The sequence below is a fragment of the Gossypium hirsutum genome, chromosome A03 (genome assembly GCF_007990345.1).
Source record: "Gossypium hirsutum isolate 1008001.06 chromosome A03, Gossypium_hirsutum_v2.1, whole genome shotgun sequence".
Taxonomy (NCBI): Eukaryota; Viridiplantae; Streptophyta; class Magnoliopsida; order Malvales; family Malvaceae; genus Gossypium; species Gossypium hirsutum.
Genome location: NC_053426.1, coordinates 23,114,187 through 23,127,644, shown reverse-complemented (window position 1 = coordinate 23,127,644; position 13,458 = coordinate 23,114,187). Strand labels below are relative to the sequence as shown.

Here is a 13,458-nt window from a genome sequence, read left to right as displayed (position 1 = left end):
ATACACCAAATTCGAATCATCTAACCATTTTTATTCAAATTTATACACACTATAACCGAATTATCAACCACAACCAAGTCCACCAATCATTTTCAAACTATTTCAATACATATAGCACCAATCAAACAAATACCATTCATTCATTTCATATGACATTATAATCAAAACGGAATAACCATTACTAGTCATAACCATATCCAAACTTAGAAGTTAAGCCATATTCGTATGGCTCAAATTATACATACCAAGGTTGAACAAAATACATATTAGCCTATACATGCCATAAGTTCGAAAATAGACTTTTAAAAGTACCGAAGGTTGACCATAGTGTGGATGTCTTCGATAACGATCCCTGAGCTCTTAACTTACAACCAAAATCTATAAAACAAAGTAACAAAAACACACAGAGTAAGCTAAATAAGCTTAGTAAGCCTTAAGAAAATTAAACAACTCAAATGATTAAGTCAAACATTTCAAACAAGCCGAATTGTAATGTTATACTTTAACACAAAGAAGTTACCTTGGCTGAATGTTCAAGGTCAATTATAACACCACGTAAATACTTACCTATATAACCGAATATAAAAGGTCCAATATATCATCTCATAAATACTTACATGTATGGACGAATACACAAAGTTCATTATATCATCACATATGGCCGAATATACAAGTTAGAGAGAACATCACATGTAGCCAAATTTACAAATTCAATATATCATCACATATGGTCGAAAATACAAGTTAGATATAACATCACATATGTACATACCTATGTGGCCGAATATATATACAAGGTCATTTAGCTCAATTTTACTTGCTCACTTTCCATAACAACTTGAAATCTTATAAGCATAGACTTGAAAATAATCCACCGGTATAAAACCTGCTTGGCTATTATACTATACAACTTTCAAAGGTTTTAACTCAGTCGAATAAAACTCAACCAAATTAATTTAATGTTAAACCACATTCGAAAATTGTACTATACAACTATCAAATTTGAATCATCATAGTAAACCATTATATATTTGAATTAAACTATGTTTAATTGCTTAAAGACTTACCTCGGATATCGACGGACGTTAAAAATCGGCTATTCAATCATTTTTTCTTTTCCCAGATCCAAGTCCGATTTCTTTTGTTCTTGATCTATATAATTCCAAAATAACCTCATATAAACCCAATTTTATTCAATTTAACCCAACAACAGATAAATGGGCAAATTACCATTTTACCCCTGATATTACATACTTTTACAAATTAATCCTAATTGCACAAAACACAAAATACACAAAATCTCACCACATCATAGTTAGGCCGAATCTTCCTTATGCTCATACTAATCCATATATTTCATTTATTTTGCTTTTTAGTCCTTCAATTTATTATTTTTGCAATTTAGTCCTAATAATTCAAAATCATCAAAAACTTCAATACAAAACATATTAATCCAAAACATATCTTTCATAATTTATCCTCAAACATCACAAAACACAATTATTCATCAATGGCATAACTCAAAATGTTCACCAAAATAAAAAATTCAAGCATGGGTTGGGCAATACTCGAAGCAACGATCTCAAAAACGTAAAAATTATAAAAAACCGAGCTAGATACATACCTTAATCAAGCTTGTTAATGGCCGGACATCACAAAGCTATATTTCTCTCTTTCTTTCTTTCTCAAGTTTCGGCAAAAACAAGAATTATGCATGCTTATTTAATTTTTATGTTTTATTATAACTTATTATAATAACCATTTTACTTAAATAACCTTTATAATAAAATAATAAACCATGATTTTATAAGGCTACTACCGTCCAATGCATATTATCATGGGCAATTTGCAACATAAATACTCCATATTAAAAAGCCACTAACAATTCAGCCTTTATGATTGAAACTATCATGTTTGCATTTTATGCGATTAAGCCCTTTTATTTAATTAAGCACACAAACAATCAAATTTTTTTACGAAACTTTCACACATGCTAATTAACATATGATAAAAATAGAAAATAATATTTAAATATTTTTTAACTCAAATTCATGGTCCCAAAACCACCATTCTGGTTCGGGTCTAAATCGGACAGTTACAACTCTCCCCCTTAGGGATTTTCGTCCTCGAAAATCTTACCGGTGAATAAGTTCGGATAACGTTCTCTCATTACATCTTCTGGCTCTCACGTTGCTTCCTCAACTCCGTGTTTATGCCACAGTACTTTAACCAACGAAATTTTCTTATTTCATAATTCTTTAATCTTGCGAGCCAGAATACAAATCGGTTCTTCCTCTACGACATATCTGACTGAATCTCAATCTCTGATGGACTAATCACATGCAAGGGGTTGGATCTATATCGTTGAAGCATCAAAACATGAAATACATTATGGATCTTTTCTAACTCAGGTGGCAACAGCAGTCTATATGCAACCAGTCCAATCCTCTCTATAATCTCGTACGGTCTAATAAATCTTGGACTCAATTTGCCTTTACGATTGAATCTGAGTATTTTCTTCCACGGTGAGACTTTTAAAAATACTTTATCCCCTATCTGAAACTCTATGTCTTTACGTTTCAAGTTTGTATACGATTTCTGACGATTTGATGCTGCTTTCAAACTTTCACAGATCATTTTTAGTTTCTGTTCGATTTATTTGATCAAATTGACCTCGTGTTGATCAAATCGACCTTGTGTATCTTATTTTCATTGACCACAGTCCAATACAAAGGTGTACGACATTTACGATCGTACAAAACTTCATAAGGTGCCATTTTGATACTAGATTGAAAGATATTATTGTATGCAAATTCAATCAGAGATAGATACCGTTCCCACATACCTTCGAACTCTAGAATACAACATTTCAACATATCCTCAAGTATCTGAATAATTCGCTCGGACTGACCATCTGTCCGGGGATGAAAGGCAGTGCTAAAATGCAGTTTAGTACCTAATGCATCTTGTAGTTTCTTCCAAAACCACGATGTAAACTGATAAACCGTAATTTATACATATTTTTACCCCATGATTAACGCATTTTATGGATGATTTCCTATTAGAATTGGTGAATTTGATGCTCCTAATGCTTTAATTTCATGTTTTATACTTAGGAGAGCATAGGAGAGCAAAAGGAATGAGAAACAAGCCAAAAATGGAAAAAATGGGCCAAAGTACGAAATCAACACGGCCTAGACCTCATCACACGGGCAAACCACACAGCCCTGTCAATTTGGCAGTTTCAAAGCACGATTCACACAGGCGTGTCCCTGCCGAGCCCAAGTTGAGTCCAATTCGAAAAAGGCTAATTTTGAGGGTTCTTAGGCATTCCAAATCCTATAAATACACCCTAGAGGAGGAAGAAAGAGGACGCACATAATAGGGAGTAAGGAATTACTCCAAGGAAGCCGATTGATCCATCTCAAAAGTCGGATTCACCATCAAGACTGAAGATCCCCCCTCAATTTACCCTTCAGGAGTTTTGGGTTTTCTTTATGTTTTGTATTTTTTATTATATTGAGATGTTTTCTTATTTAGTTATGAACTAAAACCCCTAAATACCTAAGGGGAATGAAACCTAAGACAAATCTTGTTATTATTTTCTGAATTGTATGATAAATATTTAAGTTGTTCTTAATTATGTGTTCTTAATTCTTGTTTTGATATCCCAGGATAATGATTCAAGATAAGCTCTTATTCAAAGGAGGATTGTCCCTGTTTAAGAGTACATTTGTCATAATTAAGCGGAGTTGATTGCGCGCCTAGACATAGGGTGACAAGATTTTGTCAGATTAGGGTGAAACCTAATAAGGAGATCCATAGATCGAGTTAATGCAACCCTAGTGTGTTAATTAGAGAAAGGTCTCAATTATTCAATCTAAGGATTAGACGTTATTAGTCTTGAATAGGGATAATAACATAACTTAGGGATTTCTACGGAACAAGTTAAACGAATAAATTGTCCGATTCGGAGCCAGAGTAACAAGTAAAGTCTAGATGGATTTTTCCTTAGGTATTGTCTTAATTCAATCGGTTTTCCGAAAAGCAATTCCCCAATTCCATTCTTTGTGAATTCTTAGTTTAGATAATTAGTTAGTTAAAACAAAAACATCTTTATTCTTGGGCTAGATAATAAAAAGACAGTCATTACTAGTACTTTTAGTTCCTTTGGGTTTGACAATCCGGTCTTGCTAAAACTATACTACTGTTCAATAGGTACACTTGCCTACATCGCGATAATAGTTAGTTTCAAGAACGATTAATTATAAATATTTAAAACCTATCACGAAATCATGCGATCAAGTTTTTGGCGCCGTTGCCGGGGAACTAAGATATTTGGAACGCTCAATTTTTATTACTTTAGCCGTTTATTTTCTTGTGATTTAATTTTATTTTTATTACTTATTAATTTACGTTTTCCTTCTCTTGGAAGGTTTTTTTTATAGTTTATGACTAGAAGAAACCCGTCAGGACCGCTACTTTTTGACGAAGAAATCAATTGTACAGTTCGCAGAAACCAAAGAGAAATAAGGCGAATCTTAAGGTACACAGAGAACGAGCAAGAGGACGATACTCAACCCCCAACCGAAGAAATGGCTGAAAACCAAGACAATCAGCTACTTCCTGTAATTGCGGTTCATCAAAATCCTGCTCCACGCACTATGTATGATTATGCTAAACCTTCTTTAATAGGAACTGAATTGAGCATAGTTAGACCTGATGTAGCTGCAAATACTTTTGAACTGAAACCTAACACTATTCAAATGATACAGCAATTTGTTCAGTTTGACGGTTTGCAGGATGAGGATCCCAATGCTCAGTTAGCAAACTTCTTAGAACTATGCGATACATTTAAAATCAATGGCGTCTCTGATAATGCTATACGTCTTCGGTTGTTTCCCTTTTCATTAAGAAACAAAGCTAAACAGTGGTTGAACTAATTTCCATGAGGGTCAATTACTACTTGGGAACAAATGACCGAAAAATTTTTACTAAAATATTTTTCGTCAGCTAAAACGGCTAAATTACGTAATGATATCTCTTCTTTTGTGTAGATGGATTTAGAAACACTCTACGAAGTATGGGAAAGATACAAGGACCTCTTGAGAAGGTGCCCTCACCATGGGTTACCGCTTTGGTTACAGGTTCAAACGTTCCATAATGGCCTGAATCCTTCGACTCGACAAATGGTTGACGCAGCTGCTGGCGGAACCATCAATAATAAAATATCTGAAGATGCCTATGAGTTTATAGAGGAGATGTCACTGAATAACTATCAGTGTCAAGTCATGAAGACAAAGCCAACGAAAACAGCCGTCGTTTATAACATCGATTCGGTCACCATGCTCTCTAATCAGGTAGGACTCTTGAATAAGAAAATTATGGTTTTCTTCGTTCTTCATAGGTTCACCCAGTAATGTAGTGTGAAGCAAGTGGAGGTGGAACAAGCCATTTGGAATACCAACCCTATGGCCACAACATGTATAACGAGCAAATAAATTACATGGGTAATAATCCTCGACCTCAAAACAATCCATATAGTAACACTTACAATGCAGGTTGGTGGAACCACCCCAATTTCTCGTGGGGCTGTCAAGGAAATTAAAGACCACAACCACCTCCAGGCTACCAACAACCACCCTACCAACAGGAAAAGAAGCCGAAGCTTGAAGAGATTCTCTCAAAGTTTATATCGGTGTCAAAAACTCGTTTTCAGAATACCGAGACAGCGCTTAAAAATCAACAAGCATCGATCCAAGGGCTCGAAACTCTGATAGGCTAGCTTTCCAAACTAATATCTGAACAACCACAAGGTAGTTTGCTAAGTAATACTGAACCTAACTCAAGGGGGCAGCTCAACGCAATTAATATTTAAGATGACAAAGGAGTCGTTGAGCCTGAGCCAGAACTGAGGCAAGAAACTGTGGTAAGCAAAGGTCAAGGTGAGGTAAATCACAATACAAACAAAACGGTTCATGTCGAATATAAACCTCGTGTGTCATCCCCCAACGCGACAGGGAAAGACCGCTCAGATGAACAATTTGGTAAATTCTTTAAACTCTTAAAAAATTACATATTAACTTACCGTTTATTGAAGAGCCATCGCAGATGCCAAACGCAATGAAATTTTTAAAGGAGCTTTTAGCAAATAAGCGGTAGTTGGACAAGGCGTCGCATGTGGAGCTAAACACAGTGTGCTCAGCTATTCTGCAAAATAAGCTACCGAACAAACTAAAAGTTCCAGGGAGTTTTACAATTCCTTGCTTAATTGGTAGTTTAGATGTTAATAATGCATTATCTGATTTAAGGGCTAGTATCAACGTCGTGCCTTACAAAATGTTTAAGCGACTAGAACTCGGGAAACCCAAACAGACTAGGATGAACATTCAATTAATAGATAAAACTATAAGATTCCCTAAGGGTATTATTGAAGATGTGCTAGTTAAAATCGATAAATTTATATTTCTTGTTGACTTTATTGTTCTAGACATAGAGGAGGATAGCAACACTCCTTTAATTCTAGGAAGGCCCTTTTTAGCAACTGCTAAAACAATTATTGATCTTGGCACAGGTGAACTCGCACTCCGTGTGGGAGACAAAACAATAACCCTTCAAGCTCACAATTCTGGCAACACAATGGAAATTGAAGATGATCATCTAAACCATTCTACTAAAACTGACAATATGGTGCAACCTTCTTTGCAGGAAATGAGTCTGAAAGAAGTACATGAGCCATTCTATAGCAATAGTAGAGGACCTTTTCATGAAAATTGAATGCTACAAATCGAGGAGATAAATGAATGGTGGATGCATAAACCGAGAACACCCGAAAACTAAATCTACAACAGAACGAGCTCAATACCTTTCCAAATCAACTTAAGGTTGGAGATAAAGTCTTATTAGATGCCGACGATCCTCACATTGTCACTACTACACCGAATGAAGAAATCCCTCTTACGGTACTTAGTATTTTTCCATTCGGTACAATTGAGGTAAGTCACCCCAAGTTTGGCACTTTTAAGGTAAACAACACCCGTCTAAAACCTTATTTTGATGAGATTGATAGCAGAAATGAGGAGTATAAACTCCTCAAACCAGCATGATCATTCAACGGAGAGGTAAGTCGAGCTTAGACTATAAATAAGCACTTCTCGGGAGGCAACCCGAGCACTAACTGTATTAAATTCTTTAAAATTTAGTCTTCAACATCTAACTTACTAACAGAGCACTTGAATACAGGGTTTTCACAAAGACATGGCCAAGCATACGGGCGTGCTTAGGGCCGTGTGAAAATAGGGTAAGGGTTTCCCCAAACATGGGCTACGAAAAAATGCCACGGCCGTGCGACATGGCCGTGGTCGAGCTTGCTGAAACAACAACGGCGTGTGACACGCCCGTGTGGAAGAACCATTGGCGAACTTGTTAAAACAGCACAGGCATCCGACATACCTACGGCTAGCACCCGTGGTCGAACTTGTTAGATTGACACGGGCGTGGGAGAAGCGAACAATGCCAGACACGGCCGTGTGCACCCACACGTCCAAGGAACACGGGTGTCTACTAAATGTCAGACGCGCCCAAATTCGAAATTCACGAATCACTCGAGCTGAAATTGGGGAACAGGGGCGTGTTACCTGGCCGTGTGCCCCAAAATCTATAAATACCCAGCACTATTCACTTTCTTCCCCATTCAAAAACCCTAACCCTAGTCGCTTCAAGTCCACAAGCCCTCCCTGCCATGCCCGTGCGCCACTTCTCACTCCATTTTTTATGCTCAATCTCTCTCCTCTAGCATTTTTTTACTCCTTTCACTTCTATTTTACTTATTTCTAATGCTTATTATCAACATAATCTTCATATATTTTGAACTATTTTCATTTTGCTCATTATTCTATCATTTAATTTGCATTCTTAGGTTAGTTATCACACATTTCGTGTTAAATCGAGTTATTAGGGAAACCTCAAACCCATGACATTACTATGCTTATTCTCATGCTATTACCATGCCAATGTCTATCATTTAATTTGCATTCTTAGGTTAGTTATCATACATTCCGTGTTCAATCGAGATTAGGAAAGCCTCATACCCATTACATTACTATTCTTATTCTCATGGTTATTTTGGTTGAGTTTGCTTCGTATTAGTAGTTTTGGCTGAAATAGTTAGTTCAAATTCATGACTTTTTACTTTTTCAAATTCGTTTACCTATTATTATTATTCTTTATATTACAGGCTTATAAGGTCGTCTTCACGAGGAAAGAAAGTCGTTGTCCCTGCTTCGAAGAAGAGAAAGGGAGTGTCATCTTCTGCGTGTACAACCACGGAAATTCGTCACCCTCTCCTTCAGTTCCCCCGATGGCCTCAAGAAGAACTTTTCCAAATACTTTGGGCTCGACCTTTAATTGCGGGCCGCTGCATCGACTAGGATACCGTAGAACAAGTTCAGTTGGCTGAAGCGATTCGAGACCTCTTAACCACCTACCCTTAGGAGCTGTTCTTTGGGATCATCAAACCAATATACCTCGAGCTCACGATAGAACTATGCTCAATGTTCCATCTTCAAACTTTAATGACAAACTACGATGATCCCGACACGGTCCAGTTTCGCCTAGGCGGGTTAGTCCACCAGCTAAGCGTCCCAGAGTTCAGTGCTGCACTGGGTTTATATACAGAAAATTCAAGCAGGAGAATAACTTACATGCTCTCAACTGCCACATCCATCGTTCTCCTTCACGGTGCTGGGATGCACTAGTACCAGGTGGAGCCACCTACAATCCTAGTCGCTCCAAGGCATCGGCTCTCCCTCTATCTCTGAGGTACCTACACCCCATTTTGGCTCACACGATTACAGGGAGGCGAGAGAGCACTGGCGTCGTCAACACTCATAATGCCTACTTCTTATGGTATATGTCGCACGGGCACGTCATCAACCTTGTCTATTTCATTGCCCTCGCGATCCAACACCAGACGGAGTGGCATAGGAAGGGAGTCATCTCCATTGGTCCTTACGTGACTCGGTTGGCTCAACACTTCGGGCTCCTCAGCACCGCGGCCCAAGAATCATCCCTTACCCTCATAAGCCAGATGTCTCCACAAGGCATCTCGAGCATGCTTAGCATGAGGATGATCGAGAGGCGTCGAGGAACCTACCCTCCCCAATATCATCTTGCCCAATCTACCAAGGAAGAGGCCTACGAGGACATTCCTGATGATGTCCGTCCATAGCACGAGGACCCACCGACTCGCCACCACCACCCTTTCGTCCATTTTATGCGGCGGCTTCATATGCTGACATCTCTGAGCGCCTCACTCGATTCGAGAAGTAGTGTTTTCAACGATTTGACAACATAGATGCTACTCTACAGCAGATTTGTCAGCACCTCCACATCTCATCTCCAGTCCCACCTCGCAAACCATCCAGCGATGAAGATGTTTAAAAACATTTATTTATTATTTTATGTTTTTAATTTTTATTAAAACTACTTTTTATTTTTATTAGATTTTAGAATTTTATTTTTAATTATCAATTTCGGTTATTTCTTTATGAGTAATTATTCTTCCTAATATCCCCTAAAAATTACCTGATTTTATCACAGTTATAAAGAGCTCTTAAGCTCATCATCGCATAGGAACTAAAAACTCCACCGGGAAAGGTTCTCCATGACTGCCATGTCCTGATCGACCACGACCATAGCTACCACTAGATATAATATTTTTTTGGCACAGGACTTATGGATTAATGAACCTCTACAACCGCCGGAGTATCCTCCTCCACTCTCGAACCGATTACTCTCCAAAACTCCAGTTCGAGGAATTCATCATACAGGAAGTTTCACTTTTCCCCCTATCTTATTTTTATACTCTAATATCTATCTTTGTACATTGAGGGCAATGTACATCTTAAGTGTGGGAGGTATTTATTTCATTATCAGAAAAATCCCTGAATGACTGCCTTGTTCTCTAGAAAAGCTCTCATATCATATTTAGGATAAATTTTGATTGATTTATGATTTTAATTGATATATCTTGAATTAAAACATAGGCATTTATGCATTGATTGTTTAAACCTCAAGACATTGGAGAATCAAGCATGATAAGTTGATTTTTAAGAATTTAAATTTTAGGTTGTTTCCCCAAAGTTTAGGTATTACTTTGAGTTGGAATTTACAAGTTTTAAACATCAAAAACCATAATTTTTGTGAGATTTTTTAGCCTTTTGAGCATCTACTAATTCTTTCATGCTCACTTTTATTATTGCTTTGAGTGCGCCAGTATTGAACGTTATTCTAGAACTTGCTTGATTGTGCATGTCGAGACCACACCATTTGATTTGATATGTCAAAATGATTAAGGCACTTAGGATTAACCCACTCATGCCATGAAAAGCCTACCTACACGATTAACCCCTACTGAACCCCCTTGAGCCTAACAAGTCATTTCTTGTATTACCCTTAATATTAACCTTTAACCCATTATTGTTGAAATCCCCTAAATTAATTTAAGCCCCATTTTTGTCGAGATTTGAATTGAAATAGTTGCTTAGCTATGTTTTATTCTACTTTGTAATTTAACTTGTTCTTAAAAAAACTATGTATACACATTAGTAATTCCATATTCTGAGAAAAAGCTTTGTTGTACGCAAGTGATGATTAACTCTTTTTCTAGTTAGGAAAATTTTCAATTCAATCTCGATTTTAACCCTTTCCTTTAGCTTGTGACCACACCCCCTAACCAAGCCTCATTACAACCCTCTAAAGACCTTTTGATTGATGTATCATCTTAAATTATAGTGGTGGAGATTTGATTTTCATGCAAGCCTATGGTAATGACTTTTCATTATTGACTATTGAGTGCTTTATTTATTGTCCTTAAACACCTCGAGTGATTTGAGTGAATCTTTAGTGAGGATGTGAAACTCTGTGATATTCTGAATCAAAGGTAATTACTTAGATGAGGGGAGACACCTCTATTTGCAAGATTAAATACTCAACTTGGAATGTTTGAAACATTGATGTTCTTTTAGTTGAATTCTCAATGAATGATTACCTATGGATTATTTTGAGATATTATCGATAGGAATTATAAGTTGAGAGGTATTTATTTTGATTGTGAGTTGAGAATTTTGCTTGAGGACAAGCAAATACTTAAGTGTGGGGGTATTTGATAAAACATAATTTATACATATTTTTACCCTATTCTTAACGCATTTTATGGATGATTTCCTATTATAATTGGTGAATTCGATGCTCCTAATGCTTTAATTTCATGTTTTATACTTAGGAGACCATAGGAGAACAAAAGGAATGAGAAACGGGCCCAAAACGAAGAAAATAGGCTAAAGTACGAAATCAACACAGCCTAGACCTCCTCACATGGGCAAATTACATGGCCGTGTCAATTAAGCAGTTTCGAAGCACGATTCACACAGGCGTGTCAAACTTAACATCTTTCTGCAGTAGTTTCATCATCGGAGTTGCAATCATAGAGAAACCTTTTACAAACCGTCTATAGTAACCAGCAAGTCCTAGAAAACTTCTGACTTCAGAAACATTTCTCGGAGGTTTCCAATCAAGTATTGCTAAAATTTTGCTCGGATCAACCCGAATACCTAATGCTGAAACAACATGTCCCAGAAAGCTAACTTCATGTAACCAAAACTCACATTTTCTAAACTTCGCATACAGCTATTTTTCTCGCAAAGTTTATAACACAAGTCTCAAATGCTCGGCATGTTCGGTTTCGTTACGGGAGTAGATCAGTCTATCATCAATAAACACAACCACAAATTGATCTAAATACTGTCTAAAGATCCGAGTCATCAAATCCATAAAAATAGCAGGTGCATTAGTAAATAACTAGAAACTCATAATGTTTGTACCTCATTCAAAAAGTAGTTTTTGGCACATCGGAGTCTCTAGCTCGCAACTGATAATAACTCGATCTCAAGTCTATCTTTAAAAACACTGAGACCCCTTTTAACTGATCAAGTCATCAATCCGTGGAAACGAGTATTTATTCTTTATAGTCACTTTATTTAGCTGTCGGTAATCAATACACATTCTCATAGTTCTATCTTTCTTTTTCACAAATAGAACTGGCGCACCCCAGGATGAGAAACTCGATCGTGCAAAACCTCTATCTGTTAATTCTTACAACTGTGCTTTCAACTCTTTTAATTCAGTAGGTGCCATCCGATACGGAGCTATCAAAATCGGAGTCGTCCCTAGTTCTAACTCAATACCAAACTCTACCTCTCGGATGGGTGGCAAACCCGGCAATTCTTTTTCTTTTGCAACTAACAACAGCATTGTGCAAAGTCAGCCAATCCATAACCAAAATTATATCAAACTCGTCGAAAGGTAACAACATCAAATTGGCTGGAAAGCATGAATCTCAAATCATCAAAGGGCAATTTTTACATACTTTTTCAACCAAAACACACCAGCCTAGGGGGTTCGATTCTCGAATCACAAACTCAGTAGACTCAGCAGGTAAAGTCTTACTAGATACTAATGTTTCACACATATATGAATGAGTCAAACCAGGGTCAATCAATGCAATAACACTAGTATCATACAGAGTGAAAGTACCAGTAACAACATCTGGAGAAGAAGCATCCTCACGAGCGCGTATAGCGTATGCTCTGGCAGGTGCACGAGCTTCAGATTGAACCGTTGTATCTTTCGTCCCTCTCTGACTGACACCTGCATTACTCGAATGTCTAAGGGTTCTGTCTCGCACTGACATATTACTCGGTCTCGCGTTCTGAACAGGTTTTTGCTCGGCTAACATCGGGCAATCTCAAATAAAATGATCCATCAATCCACATTTAAAACAAGACCGATCATGCAATCTACAATTTCCAGAATGCCATTTGCCACAATGCTTACACTCGAGTCTATTCTGCCAATCATTGCTAACACTAGCAATCGAAGTGGCTCGTGAACTCACAGGAGGTCAGTCTCGATCTCGTCTAGAAAAGTTAGAAGTAACTTTAAATTGACTAGAACCATCTCCGAATTTCTTTGATGCTATGTAAAAATTCTTACTCGATGATCTTTTACGGTAATCTCTGGCTTCAAAATCAGCGTTTTTTTTCTCTTTCCCGAGCTCTTCGGCTTTGCAAGCTCGCTCAACAAATACCAACGAGCATATCGACTAAGTCTCACAAATTTTCGCTCGTACTCAGTTACGGTCATACAACCCTATTTCAATTCTAGAAATTCTTTGCGTTTCTGGTTAATAAATCTCTGGCTGATATATTTCTTACGAAACTCAGTCTGAAAGAATTCCCAGGTCACTATCTCTTTTGGAACCACCGATACGAGTGTTTTCCACCGGTGATATGTGGTATCTCGTAATAAAGATATGACACACTTTAAACATTCGTCCGGAGCACAAGATAGCTCGTCAGACACACGGATAGTATTATCAAGCCAAAACTCAGCCTTCTC

General features: G+C 37.3%; 1 non-coding gene across 1 annotated transcript; it reads right to left on the bottom strand.

Moving 5' to 3' along the window:
• Positions 1 to 5,024: 5,024 nt before the first annotated feature.
• LOC121227767 (small nucleolar RNA R71) lies at positions 5,025 to 5,131 on the bottom strand. The gene has a single exon (XR_005925290.1). It is a non-coding gene; the product is annotated as a small nucleolar RNA R71 (small nucleolar RNA).
• Between the last annotated feature and the right edge of the window lie 8,327 nt (positions 5,132 to 13,458).